Here is a 27,149-nt window from a genome sequence, read left to right as displayed (position 1 = left end):
GCCAAGGCAGCAGATGATAGGAGTGGTTCAAGGCTAAGACCTGACAGGAGACCATTGGCAATGTGATGGGGGGGGGCGGCAATATGATGTAGAGTTGAATGAACATGTCACTTAGTTTACCAAGAATCAAAATGGGGACAGGCAGAAAGCGTAGCTAGCACAGTAGAGATCGTCTCTGATTAGAGGTCATGGTGCGGATAAAAACAGTGGGTTTTCAAAGCTGAGGAAGAAGATCAATTTGGATCAAATAAGAGAAATTTAGAATTAGTAAATATACTCAGTGCATTTGTAGGTAATTAAAGGTGTAACCATCTTTGTAAGTAGATCTTATGAAGAGGAAGCTAAGGAACTGTGAAGTGACAGTGTTGACATATATGTTGAAGTATGATACATATGAGAGGAGAGAAAGATCATAGGATAACATTGGTTACAAACTATGTATAAACAAGATCGTGCAAAATAAATTGGGAATAATCTCAGAGGACAGACAATAGTTTGAAGGGAAATATAGATGAGATAGGTGAGACTTTAGCAGAGACTACACGGAAGCCAGGAGGTAGAACTGAGGAGGAACAGCATTCTAGGCATGGAGGCAGCCAGTGTAGAATGTCAGGACATGGAATTTATGTGTAAGAAATAGATATTTATTAAGGATCTACTTACGTAACTCTGGGGATACAAAGAATGTCAAGATAGTCCTCCTTCTCAAGGATATCACATTGTAAAAGGGGAAATGACAGGAAATGGCTAAGCACAAACAAGATAGTACATGCTAGATAAACTGGAAATAATCAGCTGAGGGAGACATCCACATTAAAGGGGATTGGGAAAATCTCTTTGTAGAAGGCAGGGTTTATCTTGGACTTGAGTAAGCCAGATAGGGCAAGAAATGAAGAAGAGAGAGGAAAGAATACCATGCATGGGGATGGGGGTGGGATTGGGGAGCAGCGGGATATCTGGTGAAAATGCCTACAGTCAGAAGATATGAATGTTTCCATTTTGGAACAGCACTTGCTCTCAAACCAAACTGTTGGAAACATTAGGCCAATCTGTTGTATCTGGTACAGGGCAAAATACTCAGATATTTCTAGAACATGCATGTCCTACAGTTTAAGGTCTCATCTATTCTTTTGAATTTTCTTTAAATAATTCTTATAAGAATTCCCTTGCCCCTCAAAAATCCTAAATTCTTGAAAACAGGTAACTCATCAGTATTTTCAATTTAAAAATAAAGATTTAGAATGCAATTGCCATAAGCTATAAAAACAATATAAAAACAGGCATAAGCCTATAATGGAATGAGACTGTGTAGTTTATAGGATCAGCCTTATTAATTTTTCAGCATGCCTAATATAACCATCCAGGTATATGTGGATATTAGAGCTTCGCATCGAATATGGATTGGATATGTGGATTTATTTACATAGGGAACTCCCTTAATCCTGCAGGTCAGTATCTTCTCTGCAACTTAGAATCTAGAAAATTGCTTAGATCAGTGAGAGGTTCAATGACATGCCTACGGTCACACAACTCGTATGTCTCAGAGGCATAACTTGAACTCTGTGGTCCTGCAAGCTTGCAGTTAAACTTTCTTTTTCTTTTCTTTTATTAAAGATTTTATTTATTTTGATTTTTACAATTTTCCCCTCATTCTTGCTTCCCTCTCCCCACAGAAGGCATTCTGTTAATGTTTATACAGTGGTTACATTTGTTCAGTGTTATACTTTGGTCTCAGTTGAATGTGATGACAGAGAAATAATATCTTTTAAGGAAGAAAAACAAAGTATGAGATAGTAAAATTACATAATAATATAACTTTTTTTCTAGTTTGACTGCAATAGTCTTTTGTCTTTCTCCAAAGTCCATAATTCTTTCTCTGGTTACAGATGTTATCCTCCATTGCAAATAGCTCCGAATTGTCCCTGATTGTTGCACTGAAGCAATGAACAAGTCCTTCAGGGTTGATCATCACCCCCATGTTGCTGTTAGGGTATACAGTGTTTTTCTGGTTCTGCTCATCTCACTCAGCATCAGTTCATGCAGATCTTTCCAGGCTTCCCTGAATTCCCATCCCTCCTGGTTTCTAATAGAACAGTAATGTTCCGTGACATACATGCGCCACATTTTGTTAAGCCATTCCCCAATTGAAGGACTTTCACTTAATTTCCAGTTTTTTTTGCGACCACAAACAGGGCTGCTATAAATATTTTTTACAAGTGATGTTTTTACCATTTTTGATCATCTCTTCAGAGTACAGACCAGTAGTGGTATTGTTGGGTATCGCTGGGTCATATGCACTTTTTTGTTGCCCTTTGGGCATAATCTGAAATTGCTCTTCAGAAAGGTTAGATGAGTTCACAGCTTCATCAATAATGTAGTAGTGTCCCAGATTTCCCACATCCCTTCCAGTATTGCCCTTTCTGGTCATATTATTGTGTAAACTCTTAGTTCTGAAAATATGCAAATAATTATTTGTGTTATTAGAAACAATAAACTGTCCCATTGTATATTTACCACCTATTCATTTCATTTCCATTATCTTTCATTTATTATGTTGTCTATTTTCGCCAATTAAGATAATATGCAAAATTTAGTTTGTACAAGTAAAACATGCACTTTGAACCATCAAATTTCCAGTCAGGATTTCATATCTAACCATCTTTAACTTATAAACAGATCTCATGAAGTAAGGAGCTTGAGGAACTGAAATGAGCGTTTTAGAGTATTAACATATATGTTAAAGTATGATATATATGAGAGGAGACAAATATTGTAGTTAACATTACTTAAAACCATATTTATATAAAATTATATATATATATATAGTTACATGCAAGATAGATTGGGAACTGGGGGTGGGGGAGGTAAGTAAGATTGGGGGGGAAATTGTAAAAGTCAAATAATATCTTTAATAAAAAAAGATAGATTGGGAATAATTTCATGGGGAAAGCACTAGTTTGAAGGGAAACCGAGAAAGGCTTCTTGTGATAAATGAGATTTTAGCAGAGACCAGAAAGAAGCCTGGAAATGGAAGTGAGGAGGGATGGCACTCTAGTCATTGGGGCAGCCAGTGAAGACTGTCATGAGATGGAGTTTTGTGTGTGGGAAACAGATATTTATTAAGGATCTACTATGTAACTACCACCAGGCTAAGAGCTGGGAATACAAAGGGGGAATAACAGGAAACAGCTAAGCACAGACAAGATTCTACCTACTGAATTAACTTGAGACAATCATCAGAGGGAGACATCTACATTAAAGGGGATTGGGAAAACCTTATTGTGGAAGGCAGGATTTTATTTTATACTTAAGCCAGATAGAGCATGAAATGAAGAGGAGAGAGGAAAGAATTCCATGCATAGGGAGACATCTAGTGAAAATACCTACAGTCAATGGGTAGGAATGTTTCATTTTTGGAACAATACTTCCTCTCTCAAACCAAACTATTGGAAACAATAGACCAATCTATTGCATCTAGCATAAGATGAAAGAAGACTGCATCCCCTCCTACAGTTTGCTCTAAGTTTTTTACAACCCTCTCAAATGACATATTAAAAAGGTCACATCTATTCTATTGATTTTTCTATAAATGAATGTAATAAGAACTCCCCTACCCCTCAAAAATCCTAAATTCTTGAAAACAGGTTACTCATCAGTATTTTCAATTTAAAATAAAGATTTAGAACACAATTTCCATAAGTTGTAAGGACAGTGTAACAACAGGTATGAATTATGCCTGTTATGTAGAGAGACCGGTTTTTTCATGAGTATTTTATGGAATCAGCTTTATTAATTTTTCAGCATACCTAATATAGCCATCCAGTTATATGTGGCTGTTAAAGCTTCTCATGGAATATGGATTGGATATGTGCTTTCATTGTTATAGGGAACTCCCTCTACCACTGCAGGTCAGTATCTTTTCTGCACCTTAGAATCTAGAAAATTGCTTAGATCAATGAGAGGTTCAGTGACTTGCCTAGGATCACGCAACTAGTCTGTCTCAGAGATATGACTTGAAATCTGTAGTCTTGCAAGCTTCCTGGGATATTTTTTATCTGTCATATTATGCAGCCTCTATTTAGTTTATGAAACAATATATACAATAGGAACTGCAAACATGAGTCTCAGAAATCTTACCAGTGGAAGCTGAATTCCCAATGTACTTTTTAAAGGAGAAGCTAATTTATGTAAATATTGAAAATATATGGAATCCTGATTGGAAATTTGATGGTTCAAAATGCATTTTTCACTTCTGCAAACTGAATTTTGTATAGTTTCTTAATTAGTGAAAATAAACAAATAATTTTTGTATCATTACAAACAATGAAACTGTCCTGTTGTAAACTGGCCCCACATTCATATCATTTACAATAGCTTTCATTCACTAGTTTTCAAAATCAAAAGTAATAGGCTGTATTCTGAGTTTTTCTTAATATTTTTTGTTGTCCTAAATGCCAAGAAGTATAAGCACAGGCATGTTGCTTTTGGACATAGGTCCACATCATTATACTGGACTTTTGTTTATAGAGTCAAAGTTGATTACTTAAATGAAATCAGCCCCATAGGTTATTGCAGTTGAGGCTCACTGAAATGGCTGAAGCCAGAGCTGTTTCATGCTTGGCTGACTATCCTCAGTGATTTACTTGTAATAGATATTCTCTGATTTTCAGATTAATAACCTTTTCCCATCACATGTATATGGTTTTTAAAACCTGATTCTAATTTCCATGAGAATATAGGACCTGGCAAATGTCAAGATTTTAATGGAGTCTTATCAATCATGTCTTATTTATGTGATTATTAAAAAAGTCACTTAAATATAGTCAAGATTAATGGAAATGGGTGTAAGCAACAAATGGTTTAAAATACAAATGTTAAATGAAACTAAAGAAAATAAAAATCCTACCACCAATGCTAATCCCTTTCCAAGATTTAGATACTTTTAAATGTGTTCATTTAAAGAAGAGAATCCTTGCCAATGAAATTTCAGTAGTGTGTCAGCTAGATTTTCAATCACTAGTTTCAAAATCAACTGTACTTTTTCCATAAGGGAGACATTACCAGAGTCATGAACACTGGTTTCACAAATACCAGCTGCATATTAGCGCATATTGAAAGCTGTCACAGATTCTTCTCCCCTCTCCCCTTTACTCTTACATTTATATCCTTTCCTAAAATTCACAGCAACCAAATTTCCTTCCCCACCATGGTGCCACTCAACTGGCTGAATGGCTGAATCTTTCTCTTTCCCCCTTTTTTCCCTTAATATGAATCTTTTATGTTACTTTGTTTCCTTCCTTTCTGATTTCTTTCACTATTCACTCGGTTTTCTGCTTAAGCAGTTTCACAAATGTCTATCAACGATCTTTCAAAACCTTTTCTCCTCTTTCTGTCAACTCCTTCCCAAGACTCTCTCTCTATCCACCCTGACGCTCTCTGTCCTTTTTTTGACTGAAAACTCCTACCTTAATAAACCTGGATTAAAAAAGAGAAAATTAGTGTAACTTGAATTAACATCTCAATTTTTTTAAAGTTCCCTTCATAGTTTCCATAATAAAAGGTTTCACTTTTCTCCCTTTTCTACTTAAAATTTTTTCTTTAAATATCAAGAGATGCAAAAATATTCATATATATTGTTTAATTATTAATTTAAGTCAGTGTTGTCTTGTGAAAACCTTTTTTAAACTGTGAATAGGGTACTGAAACTGGAAGGTCAATTCCACCTCAGAAACTTTGTATGCCCCTGAGAACTTATTTAACCTCTGTGGTCTCAGTTTCCCCTACTATGAATGAGCATAGTAATAGCACCTCCTTCTCAGAATTATTGCAAAATTCAAATGAGATAATATTTGTAGAGTTTTGGGACAGTTTTTTTTTGAAAATGGAAAATGTCTTTATTGATCAAATGCTAACAGACAGGTTTTCTCAAAATACAAGGGACCACCGGCAACCAGCACAGACCTCCCATGTACTGATGTCCCCCAGTTCCTGGGGCACAGAGGGATGAGGAGCCATCATTTCAAATGGAATAGGTTTTCTCTGCTGCCACTTCTGTGCACATTATACGCACATCTAGTCTACACAAACAGAACAGTCCTGTCACCTACCTACTGCTTGGCTCCACTGAGCTAATGAGATGACAATGATACTAATAAGTCTGTGTAGCTGGTCATCACCACAATCACCTTTGTTGGATTTCAGATTCTGTTTCTTCCCTGGTCTAGCTGGAAGGTGGTATTTTGGAAGGAAAGGCCGTGAAGCCTTGGAACATGCGATGAACGTGAAGACGCCCCTATCTGTTAAGCCGGGGGTGTGGGTGACCCCGCAGGGTGTGGGCACACTGCCAGTGAGAACATTCAGGGAACATGAGAGGGGTCTTTGTAGCTGCTTGCCTGCCTCTTGTTCTTAACCACAGAGGATTGATCATGTCACACAGGAAAAGGTCATTTGGAACAGCTAAGAAAGACAAGGAGCAAGGAATACTTGTGACTTTCACTTCGGACAGGCAGTGGACAGGACTGATTTTTTAAAGCCACTTCATTGGATTAATTGGGCAGAAGATTATCTTTGACCCACTGGACTCTCTCCCAGACAACATAATAGTACACACTCTCCCCTTTTAGAATATAGGGCCAGCTGCTATGGAATCTTCTCCATTATGGGTAACTGGCCTCTAAAAAAAGAAAGCTCTTATCCTGCCAAGAAAACACTCTCCCCAATTTTGTGACACACTGCCCAGAACAAGGGTACAGAAATACAGACAAGGACAGGCACACAGATCATGAAATCTATTACCCCACATCCCCAGGGACTGAGGCCAGAGATCAGACTGACTGGTGGCCAAGGGACAAAAAATTACATATAAAGAAAACAAAAGCAATCAAAAAAAATCAAAAAAAACATTAAAAAACCACCCTCCAACAATTTTAAAAAGTACTTGAATTTACAATTTAGTTTGCTATAATTGAGTGGAGACAATTTGGATTTTGCAAGGTATATTAGGAATTTACTCCATGCTACATTGTAAAGAAATACAGAGACAGACACACAGACACACACACACACACACACACACACACACACACACACACACATATCCATCCAGGTGAGAGCTTCATCAGAAGTCACCTTCTTTGCACACTTGGCATTTCTCTGATGAACATTTTGTCTATCTTTTTCATTTTGAGAGAAGCTGCTTTTCAGTGGGGTAGACCCACCATTCCTCATCCCCTGGGAGTTCAGCTTCTGGGATTTCTCCAGGATTTCTCTTCTTCTCACAGATGAAAATGACAGTGAAAAGGATCAGCACCTCTGCCACGATGCCTAGGAAGGGCCAGAGCGCAGCCAGGTGGCTACGGACTTTCAGGGTGATTACAGCAGAATCAGAGCCCTCAGAATTAGTGCCATTGCACATGTACTTTCCACGATCCTTCTTCAAATCCGCAGCTTGAACGTGCAGCTCTGTTTTTTCAGGGGTCTCAATTATGATGATCCTCCCTTCACTACCATTTAAAATTTTCCTATAACTTCCAGGTTCAGATAGTTTGGACCAAATCCAGTGATCGACAGGAGGATATGAGGTACTCTTACACGTCAGAACTATCGTATCTCCCTCATTCCCATGTTCGGACTTCTTGCTCGCCACAGTCTTTGGGGGGCCTTTGACTTGGACGTCAGCCTTTCCAACAACTTCTGGAAGAAAGACGCACTGATATTCCCCGGTTTTGTCATGTGACATAACCTCATACCGTGTTTCTGGACTACTCGACGAATCCTCTTGCAACACCTTGTCACCCTTCAGCCAACGATGACCCTGAATTTGTGTTGAATTTTGATTCAGTTTATAGGTCAGGAGTGTTTTATGGTCGGAAACATCTATGGTTGTCCAAATGTTGCTTCCTGTCACGGAGGCGGCCGGAGCGCAGAGCAGCGCGGCGGCCAGCAGCAGCCGCGGCAGGGCGGCCCCCCGGGGCCCGGCGGCCCGGCGGCGGTCTTTGAGCGCAGGGCCGGAGCTCCCTCTCTCCCACAGTGATTCTTAATTAAAAAGTAGTTTCTTCCCAGGCGACATGAAAACGCCATCAGTATTGCAGCTGGGAGTCTGGGGAACAAATAAGTCTTAGACACTCTGGAAGAAGGCAAAAGGGGACTCCTGAAGAACAAGAAAAGATGAAGAATATGTTTGAATACACAATAGATGAATATTTGTACATACCTTACTTGAGGGATACATGAGTTTGTTTATGGGGATAATCCTGCCCCCAGGACATACCATAAACTTCCTTACTTCTTGGTAGATGGTCTGCTAGGAGCAGTAGATAGAATGCCAGACCATTTGTCCTTAAGACTCATTTGTGTGAGTTCAAATCTGTCCTTGGACACTAACTGTAACCCTGGGCAAGTCATTTGAGCCTGTTTGCCACGGTTTTTTCCCATCTCTAAAATGAGTTGGAGAAGGAAATGACAAACTTCTCCAGTACCTTTGCCAAGAAGACCCCAGATGAAGTCCTTTAGAGTTGAAACAACTGAAATGATTTCACAAGGCCCTTCTTCAAGTAAATCTTCCATGCATTTTTATCCTAGCCCTTTGGGCAGCTGAAGAATTTCCCCACATTGTCTCCAAGCCAAAAGTGTTTTGCAACAGCATTCAAGTCACTGAATCTCACTAGGCCCTACCTAAAGTCATCTGCTTAATTAATGGAGAGAGTTGTCCTACTCTTCCCTTCTCCACTCAAAACCATACCCTCTACCCCATTAGGGTACAGGAAAAAGAAAGTAAGATTTGATAGACACAAGGGTTTGAAAGGTAGAAACCATTCAGAAGAGAGAACATGGCCTCCTCACTTTGCCTCAGAACATTTGTTGAAATACAATTCTCATCATTTCAATATGCTCCAAAGATTTTGATTTTGTAGCAAAGACACAAAATTCATCTTGGCTTTTTAATTATTTTTAATTCAGAGAAAGAGATATATGGAAGAGGAGAGGATATTGTTTAAATTGGAAATACTCTGATTTGGAGAAGTTCCTGCCAATTCTCTCTATTCTTTTCTACAATCAGAAAATGATGAAGGATAATAATCTCATACGTCACCTGGCTATCTGGGAAACTATGGAGAATGTGAAGGCCATGTGCTCAGACTAGAAAGGCATACTGACCTTGAACTGCACATCTGTGCTGCAGATCTAAATAGAGGACAATCACTACAAGAAAGTCACTAGCCCAGATGACATTGCATTCAATAACATGATCCTCCTTGACAGTGGCATTACAATCCACAGTGGCTACACATCCGGTGGTCTCCCTTGATGCTAAGATTTAACTGTATAGGCAAAGGGAATTTTGAAATCCCTGGGCAAAGAAGGAATGCTTAAGTGGCTTACCTGTTGTCACATTAGTAGAAAGTGGCAGAGTCCAAATTCAAACACAGGTTCTCTGTTCACAAGTCAAGAATTCGTTCAGCAGCACTACAAAAATTGACAATCAACATACCATATTAAGACTTATAATGTGAAATTAGTTAATATGGAAGTATAAGTAAGAGTATTGTGCCCTAGACATATGTAACAAGTCTCAAACATAATTAACCTTTTGGGGCCAAGAAAGTCTCACTAGCAGACAAGATATATTTGCCTTTATCCAAAGAATGAAAGCCCTTCTCCAGAACAGGCTGGAAAATATGTCTAGGGGAACAGGCCATTATTCTTCTTTCTCCAAATCTTTCACTGTCCTTGAAACAAACAAAAAGTCATACATTCAGGAAAGGACTAGCCAGCTGGGCTGTAAGGAAAGTCAGAGTAATTCTAGGTGCATTTGTCTTCCTTTTGTCCCCTCTTGCCTTATTTAGGACTTTTCATTTAGCCTTTATACTATTTCTTTTTAAGCCTCCAGAATAAGAAGTAGGGATTCCTGGGTAGGTGGCCAAAAAGACCGACTTAGCTTGTTCAAAGATCTGAAATGTGACTACCAGACAATAAGCTAAAAGTTGCCTGAGGAAAAATTCTGCAAAGTCTACACCTTCAGTTCAACATGAAAATCAATGAGCACAGTTTTCAAGAATCCAAATGGGACTTTTTGAACATACAGCAAGGGGGCCTCAGAGATTCCCCTCAAAAAGTAGGCCATCCCATAGTCCATTTCATAAGGTCCTCCCTCTAACAAAACTCCCATGCAGTTTTATCCTAGCCCTTTGTGCAGTTGACAACTTTCTCCTTATTCTTTCAATGCCAAAGTGGTGTGGGGCCACATTCATGTCACTCAACTTCACTAGGCCTTTCCCAACTTCATCAGCTCAATAGATAAGAGTCCTTCTACTGTACCCTTCTCCAACCAAAACCACACCCTCCACCCAATCAGGGTACAGAAAAAACTAAGTAAGATTAGTCTGACAAAAGGGTTTTAAAAACAAACTAAACCAGGGAATCCTGTCCTTTTTAGTGTCATTGACCTCTTTGGCAGTCTAATGAAGACTTTGAATCTCTTGCCATAATAAAATTTTTAAATTATAAAATGCAGATTATTCCAAAGGAAAGCAAGTGCATATAGTGAAATAAAGGTGTCATTTTCCCCTAATCTAAAGTTATGGATCAACTGAAATATCTCCATATGTCTAGCTTAACAGGTCCTGTGGTAGAGGGAACCCAAGTATTTTGACATAATTTTTCTGAACTCTTCCACACAATACCTTTATGAGAGCACACCTAAGTGTATTCCTGGTTAAGAGTGAAATGCGTTAAAGGAAGTGATGACTCTGATGGTGGAGTGAGGAGTATAGTAAATAACTTTTTGGCTGTCACCATCTCATTTTCCCATTCTGTCAAGTTGAAGAAGGGTCATCATCTTTCCTTCCTGTAGAACACTGAGGGTGAATGGAAGGTTATAGCACCATGGAGCAGGTTGGGAGCTGGCCATGTTCCCTCAGGAGAGAGAACAGGGACACCTCACTTTGCCTCAGAACATTTGTTGAAATATAACATCCATATGGTTCGGCTAGGTTATGCAGTGGAAGGAGCACCATCCTTGGAGTCAGGAGTAACAGTTCAAATCCAGCCTCAGACACTTAATTATTACCAACTGTGTGGCCTTGGGTGAGTCACTTAACGCCATTGCCTTGTAAAAACAAAAAAGTTTTAAAAAAATCAGCATCCATAATAGAGAGGGACCTCTTTCCCATTTGGTCATCATTTCAATATCCTCCATAAATTTTGATATTGTACCGAACCCACAAAATTCATCTTGGATTTTTTGTTATTCAGAGAAAGTGATTAGTGAATAGGAGAAGAAAGCATAGATTTTGAATTGGAAGTGTGCTGTTTTGGAGAAGTTACTGCCAAACCTCTCTATTCTTTTTTTCAGGCAGAAAATGATGAAGGATAATAATGTCATGCATCATCTGGATGCCTGTGGAAGTAGGGGAAATGGAAATGAATCCGCCATTTGCTTAGAAAAGAAAGGCACACTGACCTTGAACCTCACAACAGTGCTGCAGGTCTACATAGGGGACACTCACTACAAGACAGTCCCTGGCCAAGATGTCATTGCACCCAAATACCCAGATCCTCTTTGTCCATGGCATCGCCATCCAGAGTGACTACACCTGCAAGATCTTGATATGCTTGCTGGTGACACTAAGCTTTAACTGGATTGGAGAAACAGATTTCAAAATACCTGGGCAAAGCAAGAAAGCTAAGTGACTTGCATGAGGTCACATTTCTGGTAAGTGGCAGAGTCAGAATTCAAACAAATGTTCTCTGTTCGCAAGTCAGGAATTCTTTCAGTAACACTAAAATAAATCCAACCTGAACATACCATATGAAGACTTAATGGTTTGAGATTACATAATATGGAAGCATGAATGGGGTCTTGTGCCCTCTAGGTACCTGTCAGGTCTCAAGCAGAAACAACCTTTTGGGTTGCTTGTATAGCAGAGAAAGTCTCACCAGTAGACAATAGATATTCCCCTTTATCCAAAGAATGAAAGACCTTTTCCTTTCCTTGTTGAGAGAGAAGTAATGGGTGACTTGGTCAGATTTGTCCTTTCAAGATCATTTTGAATGTTGAATGGACTGCAGAGACTTTAGAGAGCAAATGTCAGGTTTTTTTTAATAAGTCCAGTCTTGAGATAATTTCAATTTTCACCAGGGTGCTGGCAGTATCAGTGGAAAAAGAGAGACAGCAGACATCCTATGAAGATCCTATCAGCAGGCCTTGCAAAAGAGTGGAATAGGAGGAGGATCAAAGTGAATGAGGAGTTGAGGAGACTGGCTGACTGGTATGATGGTGGTACCCTCAACAATAATAGGAAAATTTAGGGAGAAAGCTTTTGAGTTCAATTTTGGACATAGCTTAAGATATCTATGTGAGATCCATTTTGAGATGTCCAATAGCTAAGTGGAGATGTGAAACTAAAGGTAACTGAGAGGTTAGACTGGTTGGTAGATTTGCGAATCGTCAGAGATGGTCATTGGATCCATGGGTTCGGCAACATCTAAGATTTGGCATTTATTCTGCAAAATGGGGGGAGAAGGGAACTATCCCTATTGGATCTGGGAAAAGCCAATTATCCACAATAATAACTCCTTATGGCTGAGTTCTTGCTTTTGGTCCCAAGGCTTTCCTATGTACCTCCAAGATTTGAAAGTAGCCTAGGAAGGACATGGACTGCTTTGTACAATCATTCATCATCTTTTAGAGAAGGAAGAGCTTATCCCTACCTTTTTCATTCTTCTTCCCCCATTCTACCCTTCAGGGACAATTTTTTAAATTATAGGAAAACCAATCGCAGAGATGAAGTTATCAGATATTATCTTCCTAGGATCCCACACAGGTAGGCAAAGGATTAAAGGAAGTGATGTCACTGCTGCTGTAGTAAGGAGCAGATTTTGAACTCTACTTTTCCAGTACCAAAGCAGAGCAGACATAAGAACAGAAGAAGTCATTTCAGAGTTAGGCGGCAATTTAAGTTGGAAGTAATGAGACAAGACCAGAAAGTGAGGATATAAACTTCCTATCCTCAGGAAGGTGGTCTTTTTACAAGTATAAAAATGTCAAGAAGAATGAACCTCTAGAATCTCCGAGTAACAGCTTAGGAAATACCAGTAGGGATACAACTTGATAGAGACAATCTAAGTTGCAATTTCCCAAGCTACCGTGTTAAATGTCAAGAGAAAGAGATCTTGTTCTCCTTTTCCATGGAATCTTCTAGGATGAGATCAGTGGTGGGTGGCTCATTTGAGAATGAATAAAGTTTATATATCCAAGCCAATCATTCCTAAACAACTTACATAGATTGTGAAGGGAGGTTCCCTCTGATGTAGGAAAAAGCCCTACATTTTCTGGAATTGCAGAAAGAGCAAGAAGACCCTGGTCATTAGAATATTCTAGGGGACTAAGTATGTCCTTCAACATCTCCACAAGTTTTTCTTTGGTCTTTCTTTTTCCTGCCCAAACTAATTGGTAAAAGTGTCTGGAGATAAGCATGAGGGGTCATATCTGTTCGAGGGCAGAGCTCTACAAAGGGCACAAATAAGACAAAGAAATGGGGATGGGGCAGCCCAAAAGAAAACATACATCTCTCTGGCTTGGGCTTATTACCTTCCCTGCCTTTTCTTCCTTCCTTCTTGGTGCTCAATATGGCAATGATAACTGGTATCTAGACAGATCATCAGGTTATCTGATGACCTGGAGCTTTTCAGGGATATATCCAACTTGCTCCTACAGGGGTTCCAGGTTGAATGAAGGGGGACAACGGGTAGGAAAGACTGTGGTTTCACTGCTCTCTCTGGTACCAACTCCCCTCCCACCCCCAAAGTGTCTACTGCTGGGAGGCCAGAGGTGGTAAATAAATGTTTTTTATTCCAGGAAGGTTTATCTGCAGCACTATATCAGCCTGGAGCCCTAACTATCCATTCACATTTCCACCTCTGATCTTAATCAGATTTAATAACCTTCTGGTAGGGAAAGTGAGGTGGATATATGTGGGTACACAGGCTATTCTAACAGCCATGACACAAATCATCTCCAAGTAAAACCACCTCCTGGAAAATCTCAGGAGCTGGCAAGCCGCCCTGAGAGATAAGGTGAGCTGGAGTCCTTGGGAGCCAAAGTCCTTGGGAGCTGGACATTCCTCCCCACTGACCAAGGGCACTAGATACGGCTGTGCCTTATCATCTCCTCCCTAACATACCCCCCTATCCTGTAATGTAAGACAATGCACTCACTATACAATGCTTACACCCCCATTCCCTCATTATTCTTTTTTCTACCCAGGAAGACCTAACAGTATATATGTAATAGCTAAGCAGTAATAAAATTCAGCTGGAGGCATAAGGCAGTAGTGTCTTGACTCCTTATTCTCAGTTCCCCTCTAGGAGGGAGGTTGCCACTGTGGGCCTCAAGGAAGCAAGCCTCAACAAATAGTGTCCAAATTCGGGATCCCCCTCTGAAGGACGCTTCAGACTCGCACTCCTCCTTGCTGGCCAAGGTAAGTGCCCCATTCAGACCAGTCTCTTGATGATCCCCAGCCCCTGCGGCCCCACAGCTATTAGAGCCCCGTGTAGCCCCTTAATCTAATGGGGAATCTTCCCCCTTCTTCCCAAAATATGCAAGTACAGGTTCTTATACAACTCCTAAGTTTCCGTCATCTGAAATTCTCTGAAAAAGAAAGTAAGACAACACTCCAGGCGGTTTTTGTTTTGGCCCCCTGGATTGAAGCTGGCCAAATCCTGGATCCTCATGTTTGGGGGCGTGTTTTGACACTTGCCAGCAGAGTTGAGGTCCATGGCAACTTTTCTCCCCCGCTGCCCTTCTATCCTGTTGTCACTGCAATACATGCCTACCTTTCAGGGCGAGAGGAAAAGCCTCAAGATGCAGAAAACGCCAGAGCAGAGAGCCCATGCCAGCTCACTGAGGTCTGCGATGAGGGCACTCAAACTGATGTGAAATCCACCCGGCTCCTCCTCCTAAGCCCTCCCAGGATCCTCTGCCATACAAACCACCCCCCTAAAGCCTCCTCATTTTCACCCTGAGTTGCTTCGGGAAGACGGCTGGATCCAGCCTCCCCCGTAACATCAAGATGCTCCCCCTGCCCCCTCAGCAGCAGCTAACGACTTCACGGATGCCTGTCAGATGAGAGATTTTTTTCTGGGTCTATTGGTAATCATTACCCATCTTCCCCTCTCCTCAAGGGGTTTTCAGCACTTCCCCTTCTGCTCCTCCTCTCATTTCCCTCCCCCTGACCCATTCCACAGGTTTATGTAGCTTTTACAGACACAGAAAGCACCTGTGCTATGTAATCTACAAGTAATGGATTTATTCACTCCCAGTAACCCTCACACCCAGTCTGTGCAATGGGCAGAATTGCAAGCCCTAGCCTTGGTCCTTGCCCACTTCCCTTCCTCCCCCATCCTAACGCAAGGGAGAGGGTTTGCTTGTGTTTTTCCCACAGATTGCACTGCCCTGCTGTAGATTCCGGACCATCTGATCTGACAAGCAGCAGCAGCAGCCCCCAGATCACCTAGCTCTGTAGCAGCCCTGACCAAAGGAATGCAAAGAATGTCTCTAAACAACAGTAGATGAAACCTGAGACTCAGAGGACTGAGGGGGAAAAGACGATCCCCCCAACCTCCCTGCAGCACTCAGGATGAGCTCTTTACCTTGGCAAAAAGAGTGATGGACTTTAAACCTAGAGGACACTTGTCTCTTCACTTGTTACTGTTACCCCAAAGCATGGGTCACCCCTCAGTGTGTACTTATCCCCACCCCCAGATTCATTTATGGTGCATCTCTTTTCCTTGCTCTCTTTGCCACTAATTGAACTGTGGATCTCTCCACACTCTCACCGGAAGAACAAGCAGCCACACCATATCCCAGGACTCTTAAAGTTTCCAATTATGTTGGTCCTTTGCATATCCATACTGGGTCCCACTAACCTGTTCATTCCAAGGGGACCTTTTCGCCTTTGACTCCTCTGCTATGAGGATCAAACTCCACACCCCCCCTGCCCTTTTCTCCCTGACACTGGACACTACCCCCACTTCTGGTCCCCAAAGATCCCCTGGACCCCGTGTAAAAAAGCCCCTGTATGTTTCATTGTTTATTATGTTTATCACTATTTCTCAACTATCCAGGGCCCCTGGGCCTAAATGAAAAACAAGGGGGATATGTGGGTACACAGGCTATTCTAACAGCCATGACACAAATCATCTCCAAGTAAAACCACCACCTGAACAATCTCAGGAGCTGACAAGCAGCCCTGAGAGATAAGGTGAGCCAGAGTCTTTGGGAGCCAGAGTCCTTGGGATCTGGACATTCTGCCCCACTGACCAAGGGCACTAGACACAGCTGTGCCTTTTCATCTCTTACCTAACATACCCCCCCTATACTGTAATGCAAGACACTGCTTGTATACAACGCTTGCACCTCCATTCCCTCAGTATTCTTTGTTCTACCTTGGAAGACCTAAGAGTATATATGTAATAGCTAAGCAGTAATAAAATTGAGCTGGCAAGCATAAGGCAGTAGTGGCTTGACTCCTTATTCTCAGCTCCCCTCTGGGAGGGAGGTCACCACTGTGGGTCCCAAGGAAGCAAGCCACAACAGATATATGTGGTGGGTGGAGATAGTGGTCATCAATGGACCTTTTGCTGATTTCAAAAGTGGACTTGGAAACATTAGGGAGAGAAATAGGAAAAGGGGTCTGAGGGAGGAAAACAGGCCTATGCACCAAATTGTGAAGTTACCTTTGTCCTTCTCTAGTCTGGGAGAGTCCTTTAGATGAAGAAAAAGGTTTAGCCCCTAAAACAATGGAGGGACTCAATTGGTCTAGGCCAGGATTGTGAACTGTTGAATATTTTGATTGCTTCAAATAGCAGAGGGTTTTAATATTAATAACACTGGAGCTGGACTGCCAAGAACCAAGTTTCAATCCTATCTTTTTGTTAGTTTTTATTAGTTGTATAAGTTTGGACAGATCACTCCCTGCTCTTGTCTCCAGTGTCCTCATTTGTAAATTGAGAGGGATGGGCTAGATGACCTCTGATGTCCTGTCTAGCTCCAAGTTCTATGAAATACAGTGGTCCCTTATTTCTGGTATATGGTAATAGACCTAACACTGGAAATGTTGAGGAAGCATAGTGCTATCCTGGAGAGAGCCCAGGCCCTGGAATGGGAAGAGATGTATTCTGACCGTCCTTCTCTTTCTACCTGTATGACCCTGGGTAAATCACTTAACCTGAGGAAGACTCACTTTCCTTTGGAAAATGAAGTTTTCACTAAATGGCCTTCTAATTTTAGATGAAGCTAGGTATTTTTGCATGCCTGTGGGGGGGTTATAAGAAAAAACATGTCTTGCCTTCTTTGCCTAGTAGTAGCAGAAAAGCTTTAATATCTTAAGAAAGATTGTAAGGTCCTTGAGGACAGTAATTTCAGATTCAAAGCCCTTGAATCACTGTCTTGTTTTTAAATTGAATTTGTTTAATAATTATTGGACATCTTTACTAAAAGGAGGAGGTATCTGCATATTCCTAGACTGAGATTTTATCAGACTGAGGGTAGGAAACCTGCACAGTAAGAACAACATTAGAGTGGTGGCAGAATTGGTGGCAGGAGATGGGGGATTGTCGAGAGTCCTGACTCCTTATGTTTATTCTTATGCAAGTAAACTTGTCAAGATCTTTGAACTTTAAGGCTTTTAGTATCTTCTTTGTAAAGAGGATAAGAGTATCTTACTTTCTTCATAGGATGTAGTATGTGAGCATAGATGTGAAAAATGCTGTGTTTCAGGTGTTTTCAGTCTGTTCTTGTTTAGATGGAAGAGGGTGAGATATTTTCTTTTTTGTTTGTTTTTGCAAGGCAATGGGGTTAAGTGACTTGCCCAAGGTCACACAGCTAGGTGATTATCAAGTGTCTAAGTCTCTATTTGAACTCAGGTCCTCCTGATTCCAGGGCTGATACTCTACCCACTATGCCACCTATTTGCCCCAAGATGAGGTATTTTTCCAAACAGGTGGAGTGGTGGCAGAAATGGGAGCTGAGAGGCTACTTCTCCCACAATGCTATTGTTGAAGCTGATTAATGGCAGCCTTGCCAGGTGAAAAATGGATCCTCCTCCCTCTCTTCCCAGATAATAATGCTTGTTTGCGACTTCCTTTGAGTCTAGGGCTGAAAATTATTACTCTTTTGGTAGTTACCTAATTGAATTAGAGGCCTAACCAGTGAGGCAGCTGTATACACTCTCAGACCATCATTCTCTGTGTGAGTTGAGAGAGTGATAGCACTCTGCTGCCCAGAATGCCTAAAAAGAAGCTTCTACAATTCAATATCTGGCCTGCAAATCTTTCTGAGCCTTGATTTCCACTAGCTACCTAAGTACTAGGGGACAAGTCCACTATGGACTCTTGGTCAGACTGGGACACAGAGTTTTCTCACAATATTTTTCCTTCCCTATTCTACTCTCCTCTCTACACATGTCCTTCTTGAGTGATCCGGAAGGTATTGGAACTCAGGGATGGCATCTTGCTGAGAGTATGAGGGAAGTTGTTTTATAGAATTTCCAAGCTGGGTGCAGTAAAGAAAAGCAAGGTGGTTGCAGTAAAGAAAAGCTTCAGGTATAGACTGACACTTTCCTGCTTGTGTGTCTCTATGTTCTTTTTGTTTTGAAGCAAGGGAGGAATATAACCTCTGTTCTTAACACATGAATGCAAGCTAGAGTTAGAAACTGGTGCCAATGGGAATAAACCCTACCTTTTTCTAGAGTATGAACTCTCAAGTAATACTGTCTGGAATGTAAACTGATTTTCTCTCCTTCATTGCCTCAATTTCTTTTCTTTATGGGCCCTATTTCCATTGTGATTGATAACCAACTGTAAGGGAGATTAGGAATTCCTTATGTCTTTAGCTTTGTGTGAAGATGGGTGGATGGTTGTGGGCTAGAAGACAGGGAATTCTGTTGATAAAAGATTAAAGGTCACAGGATTGTATCTGATGATGGTCAGATAACAGATGTGAACTTTTTTCTCACTTCATCACTCTATTAGATAAGCTGATTTAATTCTGTACTTTCTGTGTTTTCTTCCAAGAGCTTAAAGTACCTTGCCTATCTTGAAGATCTCATTCATCTCCTTCTTCCTCCTTACTCAGGAGGTTGGGGAAAGGCAAGATTGTCTCTTTCCTATTTGATGGGATGGAAAATGTAATTCATATTTTGCTAAAATGTAACTGGGAACATTTAAAGATATGGATATGACTGTCCCCAGAGCCAGGGCTGGAATGACTTTGTCTTCTAAATCCAGAATCCAATTCTTGGTCCATTAGGATGAGCACTAACATTAAAACCCCTATGGAGAGTTCAATTTGAGAACCAGCATATGGAGAGTTCAAGAGTTCAATCTGAGAACCAGCATGATGGTCTACTAACTTCTGTTCCAACCTGTACACAAACCTTGAAAGAAGAGTTAAACTGAACCTGATTCTATAGCATGACTGATCTTAGTAGTCTGTATGAAGGAGGTTTGAGGCATGGGCACCAACTCTATTCAGACATTCCAATCTGCCCCCAATCCCAAAGTCCCCTGAAGGCTCCTTCAATATCAAAGATCTGAAGTTTAACATAGCTTAGATGATTCCATGTTCCCTAACAGGAGAGGCAACCCAAGTAATAAGAAACAATCAGATCTGAGAGGTTTTGATGCTAGATTATCATCTTTGGAACCAAGGGTCAGCCCTCAGAATCTCAGTTTCCATATCTGTCAAATGAGGGTAAGAATTTACATTCATAGTATTGTGGCAAAGAAAGATAAACTCCAGTTTGCCCTTTAACAAGTGACTGCTATTTTTGCTGAAGAAAAGGATCTGGAAGCTTTTCTTTCATACATCCCAATTGTACACACATGGAAAATGACAGAAAAGAAACCACTTATCTGGGGAGGGGGAGGAAAAAAACTCTGCAAACCCCAAGAACCTTGTGTGGGTAGAGTTCCCCCACATTTTGGAGAAAGAAGTAGGCAAAGGGTGTCTGTTGTTGAGAGGTGGGATTACCTGTCTGCCTACCCCTAGGTGTCTGACTGAAGGAGATGGGTAAATATTTTTGTCCCTTATGATCCTTGTAAGGCTAATTAAATATTCTGCCATCTTGTTCTTAATTAGGTGCCAGGTCCTTTGACTCTTTTGGGTTTTTTTCTGAAGATGTAATTTATGAAAAGTTTCCTTCCTCAGTGTCTGATCTAAGGGCTCCCCTTCTATCAGAGGAATGCAGTTTTCAATTTAACCTATTGATGTGTGGCATCATCTCTCACAGAAAAATATAGCTGCCTGCCTTCAAGAATGAGCTTGAGGTGGTTTGGCTTCTACTCCACACGCTACTTTTAGCTTTTGTGTTTGGGGAGGCCTGCTACTTTGTCTCTCTCCGTGAGGAAAAAAGAATATTTATCATTATAAAAGACTACATTTATCTACGCCTTTTCAGTTTACAAAGCATTTTCTTCACAACAACCTTAAAAATAGGAAGTTACATATATTAATGTTCTTTTGCAGAGCCATAAACTCTGACCCAGTGGTGAAATGACTTTGGCTGGTACATAGGGTTAGTACTTGACAGAGCTGGAGCTTCTAGGCTAGGTTTTCAGACTTCCAGGAACCTCTTTCCCTTCACATAGCATGGTATTTCCCATGACTGAATTACTGAGGGGATTTGTGGAAAACTCCTAGGTGTGCTCATTCCAAAGCAGTTGAGACTAACTCATTCTCCATCTCTCCCTTTGTAAACGCATATCTAAATTGATAGACATTTTATCTATATTGTCCCAGAATACCTCTTTCTCACTTGTGTCACCTTCTCATTGATTCGTCTATCATCTCTTAAGATAGATCCCTCCCCCGTATCTTTAACTGCCAGTAACTGACAGAACCTTCAATTTACCAGTCAAATGGAGAAAACTGTGATTAGTCCCCCAAGTCCTCTGCTTCCTGAAGAGCCATCACATACCTCTGCTAGGCTGTCTCTTCCTTGTTGGGGGTGGGGAGGGAAATTAAAGCATAAAGATGAGTTCCTATTCAAGGACTGATAATGAACCTGAACATAGACCCTTTATTTAGACCCTCCAAAGGGGTAGAGACCAGCTGGGTAGTGTGTGTATATGTGTCTGAGAATTTAAAAATCAGAGGAAAGGGCAGATGAAATCCCCAGAGAGTATTAGTGATGCAGGATAGAGGTAAAAGAGTGGGAAAGTGCCGGTTCACAAGTTTTCTTTTCCCCAAGTGCCAGTGTCATGGGGCCTAGAGTCAGGAAGACCCGAGTTATTAACTGTACTAGATCCATGAGCAAGTCATTGTAAACTTTCTGTGCCTCTGTAAAAATTGAGGAAACTGGACTTCCCAGGTTACTGTGAGAACCAGATGAGATAATAATTATAACCAGGGGATACCTCATCTTAAATAAAATCTTAGCAAAACGATTACAAGGTACCACTAGGATAATACATTGTGATCAAGTGGGATTTATCCCAGGACTGCAGGGTTGGTTCAATATTAGGAAAATGATTAGTATAATTTTATCAATAACAAACCTATCAGAAATGATGTGATTATATAATGGATGCTGAAAAAAGCTTTTGACAAAATACAGCACTCATTCCTACTAAAAACACTAGTAGGTGGCACAGTGGATAGAGCACCGGCCATGGAGTCAGGATTACCTGAGTTCAAATCCAACCTTAGGCACTTAGTAATTACCTAGCTGTGTGGCTTTGGGCAAGCCACTTAACCCCATTTGCCTTGAAAAAAAATGAAAAAAAAAACACCACTAGAAAGTGTAGGAATAAATGGATTTTTCCTTAGAATAATAAGCAGTATTTATCTGAAACTATTGAAAAGCATTATATGCAATGGGGAAAGGCTAGAGGCATTTCCAATAAGATCAGGGGTGAAACAAGGATGCCCATTATCACCAATTCTATTCAATATCGTATTAAAAATATTAGCTTAACCAATAAGAGAAGAAAAAGAAATCAAAAGAATTAGAATTTGGAAGAGACAAAATTCTCACTCTTTTGCGGATGACATGATATACCTAAAGAATCCCAAAAATCATCTAAAAATCTACTAGAAATAATTTGCAACTTTAGCAAGGTCACAGGATATAAAATAACACTCATAAATTCTCAACATTTCTCTATATGTCTAGTAAGATGCAGCATAAAAAGCTAGAAAGAGAAATCCCATCTAAAGTAACTTCAGACAATATAAAATACCTGGGAGCTACCTGTCAAGGCAGACTCAGAAACTTTTTGAAAACAATTACAAAGCAATTCGCACACAAATAAAATCAGATTTAAAAAACTGGACAAATATCAACTGCCCATGGATAGGCTGAGCAAATATAGTAAAAATGACAATTCTACCAAAATTGAACTAATTCTTTAGTACATTACCAATCAAAATTCAAAAAATTGCTTTAATGAGTTAGAAAAAATTGTAAATAAGTTCATATTGAGAAACAAAGTCAAGAATCTCCAGGGATTTAATGGAAAACAGTGCAAAAGAAGGTGGCTTAGGCCTACCAGATCTAAAATTATAAGTATCAGTCATCAAAACTGTCTGGTATTGGCTAGAGAGTAGTAGATAAGTTCAATAGACTAGGTACAAAACCTTGAATTGATTATAGTAATCTTCTTTTTGATAAACTAAAAGAGTCCAGCTATTGGAAGAAAAAAACCTCTTTCCTAAAAAATGTTGGGAAAATTGGAAGTTTAGTATGGCAGAAACTTGGATTAGACCAATACCTCACAACCTATACCAGGATAGTATCAAAATGGATACAGGATCTAGACATAAAAAAAACAATATTATAAGCAAGCTAGGAGATCAAGGAGAAATAAGTTCAGATCTATGGAAAGGGAAGCAGTTTATGACCAAGGAAGAGATGGAGAACACCATTAAAAATAAACTAAACTATTTTGAATACATTAAATTAAAAAGATTTTATGCAGACCAAACATTGTTTCCCAATTTACTACATTTCTTTTGATCTTGGTTAACAAATTTTAATGATTAATATTTCTGACAAAGGACTCATTTCTAAAATACATAGAACTGATTCCAATTTTTTTTAAAAGACAAACCATTACCTAATTGACAAATGGTCAAAGAATATGCAAAGGCAATTTACAGATGAGATCAAAGCAATCCATAGTCATATGAAATATTGCTCTAAATCACTATCAAATTAAAATTAATTAGCAAATTAAAATGTCTCTGAGATACCACCTCACACCTCTCAGACTGGCCAATATGAACAGAAAGGACAGTGATCAATGTTGGAAGGGATGTGGGAAATCTGGGACACTAACATCGTGTCATCCAACTCATCCAACCTTTCTGGAGAGCAGTTTGGATTTATACCCAAAAGGCAATAAAAATGTGCATGCCCTTTGATCCAGCAATACCGCTACTGGGACCATACCCTGAAGAGATCATGAAAAAGGGTAAAAACATCAACTGTACAAAAATGTTTGTAGCAGCTCTGTTTGTGGTGGCAAAGAAATGGGAACTGAGGGAATGCCCATCAATTAGGGAAAGGCTTAATAAACTTTGGTATATGTATGTGATGGAACACTACTGTTCAATTAGAAACCAGGAGGGATGGAAATTCAGGGAAAGCTGGAGGGATTTGCATGAACTGGTGCTGAACAAGATGAGCAGAACCAGAAAAACATTGTACACCCTAACAACAATAAGAGAGTGATGATCAACGTTGAAGGACTTGCTCAAACCACAAGGGCAACAATCAGGCACAATTTTGGGCTATCTATGACAGCAATGCCATCTGTATACTGAGAAAGCTTTGTGGAGTTTGAACAAAGACCAAAGACTATTACCTTTAATTTAAAAAAAAAATTATTATGTAATTTTGCTATATATCATACTTTGTTTCTGCCTTAAGGACATGGTTTCTCTCTCATCACATTCAACTTAGATCAGTGTATACCATGGAAACAATGTAAAGACTACCAGACTGGCTTCTGCGGGGTGGGGAGAGGGAAGCAAGATTAGGGGGAAAATTGTAAAATTCAAAATAAATAAACTCTTTCACCCCCCCCCCCAAAGAGTAGTTCAATTTGATAGGTTTGTAAGGAACATGGATGAGAGTAGATTAGATTCTCCTGAGCTGTCAATAGCATCAAAGATCCTGTCTCCAATTTTCTACAGTCTTGCTCACTGCTAATACTATCTGTAATCTGATTCTCAAAGAGTTCCGGTTCCAAAAATCAGAAGACACTGGATATTAAACAGTCAAGCATAAGTTATAGCATGTGGATGACTTTCCTTCACTTTGGCTTTACTATCCTCATTGAAAGTTCCTGTTTTTGCTCTAGGCAGTGCCTTCAGGACAACAGAACATTGGCATAAAAGGCTTCCACCTAAAATAACTTAACTGGCCTGTTTTAATCCTAGGCTCCAGCCTACCCATGTTCACCTGGCTTCAGCTTTCTTTGCTTTCATGTAGAGCCTACAATAAAGCTACTTCCTGAATGATTAAGACTGGGTTCTGTAGACTCCTAAGTCCTCTCACAGAGGCAACTAGATGGTCCATTGGATAGAGCACTGACGTTGGCTTCAGGAGGACTGAAGTTCGAATTTGACCTCAGATACTTGCCACTTCTGTTAGTGACCTTGGTCAAGTCACTTAACCCTAATTGCCTCATATCCAGGATCATCTCCAGTCAGTCTGATCCATATCTGGCCACTGGACCAAGATGGCTCTGAAAGAGAAAGTGAGGCTTAGTACAGCACCCCTCACTAAAATCCAGTTCATGTGTTTGTACAGGTAGCACTTCCCTGATGTCATGGTCTTCTTCAGGAAAAAAAATGAAGCATAAATATTATTTTAAGCCCTCTCATTAGTAAGGGTGGGGATTGGGAATAGAAAGCAAAAATGAAGCCAAGCAACAGGGAACTCTTCTTACTAGAAAAAACAAGTTGTGTTAGACTTGTTTATTGGACTGACAAACACCAGGATCCATGAGCCCCAGTGAGGTGAAGCCATAAACAGCCTGTCTGATGATTTTGCACAGGTCTTTGTCATCTCTGAGAGACCACTGCAGAAACCTACCTCTTATTAGCAGTCTGTTTTGGGGGAGCTGGGGTTGAATGAGATAGAAGAATCTCAGGGAGTCTTGAAAAAAATCTGTTGTTCCCCCCCACCTTTCACTGTATCTCTACTCTCAGCAAATTTATCTTGAACTGAGGAGAATTATGTCCCCCTCTAGGGAGCTACATAGCAGACACATGTTCTGGCTCTCAGATGCATCCAAGATCCTGAGGTTCTAGCTGCCCAAGTTCAGTTCTACAATACTATGTAATGTATTGTGACTCAGATAATACCCCAAGTCCATTTTTACTCTTTATTAGTCGAAAAACATTTATTAAACTCCTGCTATATGGTATGAAGTGCTGGGGATACAAACAGTGACAAAAGAGAACCTCTGCCCTCTTGGTGAAATAGGAGAAGATTGAGGTGGAGCCTCTCTTACTTTACCAACTGCTCACATTGAGTAAAAGTCCTTTTTGAATTTTGACTCTGCTTTGGGTAGAAGTGGTAGCCAAGTCCAGGATGTCTACAGAGAGAAGCATCTTGCCTATATAACGTCTGGGCTGTTGTTCCCTATCTTCTCTTCTACCCTTTCTCTTTTCTTCCCTCTCCCTCAAATCTCCATTTTCCTGCATCTGTAATAAGCCATTTCGGTGGGTTCTTTAGGACTTAAGGAGAGTGTTTTCGGAGTGTGACCTGAAGCAGGCCCTCAGAATCAATCTTGGTCTTGGACCAGAAAGGGTGGGGAGAGGGGGAACCTTTAATGACCAGAGAAATCCAGTAGCACTGGGACTCCTCTCAGAAGACAGAAGAATGTTTCCATTTCATTTGGAGTTGATTGATTGATTGTGAATGAACTTCCCCTTTGTATTCCCCCCAAACCCCACTTCTTCATTCCTTGCCTCTAGCAGCCATGAGGGAATGATAATTGTGGTAGAGAAAATGCTCAAGACTCAGTTCAGAGAAACCTGGCTCTGATGCTTACTAGCTCAATAACCCTAGGCCAGTCACCACTGAGTCTCTGTTTCTCCCTCCATGAAATAGGGATGCTTCTATTTCTATTTCTTCTGAGAATTAAGAGTATCATCCAGAGAGGTAAATATCCAGAGAGATCAGGAATGGGTCTGGTACCTTGCCTGCTGTGAGAGCACCTGACATTTTTGGGCACCAACCTTAGAGCCGCTTTTTCTTTGGAAGTAGCAATTTATTCAAGTTTATTCAAGCCCCATATCTTGAGATTTGTGGCATCCCTTCCCCTGACCCCCCCTACAGGTGGCACAGTTGATAGAGCACTGATTTTGAAGTCAGGCCAGGAGTTCAAATCCAGCTTTAGGTTCTTTACACTATGTGACCCTGGTCAAGTCACTTAACCCTGATGACCTTAAATCCAAGGTTATCTCCAATCATCCTGATTCATATCTAGCCACTGGACCTAGATGGCTCTGAAGGAGAAAGTGAGGTTGATGACTTTGCACAATACCTCCCTCACTCAAATCCAATTCATGTGCTAGTCATATCATCACTTTCCCTGATATCATGTTGTGAGAGGATACCTAAGTGGTGCATCCCAAGTTTCTCTGCACCTAGCATGCTGGTGCTGCTAGATGGGGTGGTGAAGAAAAAACTTCCAGGCAAGAAAGGGAATACTGGATGAGGTATAAGAGCATATGGCAAGTATTAGCCTTTTCTTTCTCTGATCATTTTTACAAGGGTCTCTCCTCCTCATGATGCCCCTTAACAAAAGTAACTTATTTCATTTGGTATGACCACTACCTTCCTTCTCTTTATCTTCTCCTCCTTCTATATATTTCCATAAGTCCCTGAAGCCATTCACAAGTGCCAAGGGGTTGGCATCACTGTTAGCATGGTGACAGAAGACATTATGAATACAGTCTGAGTTATTGCCATTGTATGGCATCCTGAGTCATAGTGATGAATACCTGTGTATAGAGGGTAAAGAGCTCAACCGAGTTATCCAAAATGAGAAGGATGAGGTGGGTGCTGGGATTCTAGAGCATCTGGGGCTTGAGGCTCAGTGTCAGAGTAATGCAGAAAATGAATGAACTT

General features: G+C 40.5%; 2 long non-coding RNA genes and 1 pseudogene across 6 annotated transcripts; 1 reads left to right on the top strand and 2 right to left on the bottom strand.

The window, feature by feature from the left end:
- Window positions 1-7,123: 7,123 nt before the first annotated feature.
- On the bottom strand, window positions 7,124-7,829 carry LOC141514974 (basigin pseudogene; annotated as a pseudogene).
- Window positions 7,830-7,940: 111 nt separating this feature from the next.
- LOC141514975 (uncharacterized) lies at window positions 7,941-20,893 on the bottom strand. 5 transcript variants are annotated; one of them, XR_012476175.1, is made up of 4 exons: window positions 20,806-20,879; window positions 10,683-10,856; window positions 9,382-9,465; window positions 7,941-8,149 (listed from the first exon to the last, which is right to left on the bottom strand). It is a non-coding gene; the product is annotated as an uncharacterized LOC141514975 (long non-coding RNA). The 5 variants fall into 5 exon arrangements; XR_012476174.1 differs by lacking the exon at window positions 20,806-20,879 and adding an exon at window positions 20,487-20,551; XR_012476176.1 differs by lacking the exon at window positions 10,683-10,856 and having other exon boundaries at window positions 20,806-20,893.
- LOC141514976 (uncharacterized) lies at window positions 11,188-16,497 on the top strand. The gene is made up of 4 exons (XR_012476178.1): window positions 11,188-11,713; window positions 12,140-12,269; window positions 13,859-14,480; window positions 14,843-16,497. It is a non-coding gene; the product is annotated as an uncharacterized LOC141514976 (long non-coding RNA).
- Window positions 20,894-27,149: the final 6,256 nt, after the last annotated feature.

The sequence above is a fragment of the Macrotis lagotis genome, chromosome 2 (genome assembly GCF_037893015.1).
Source record: "Macrotis lagotis isolate mMagLag1 chromosome 2, bilby.v1.9.chrom.fasta, whole genome shotgun sequence".
Classification (NCBI taxonomy): Eukaryota; Metazoa; Chordata; class Mammalia; order Peramelemorphia; family Peramelidae; genus Macrotis; species Macrotis lagotis.
Note: the sequence above shows the minus strand (reverse complement) of the source record. Positions and strands in the feature narration are given on the sequence as shown.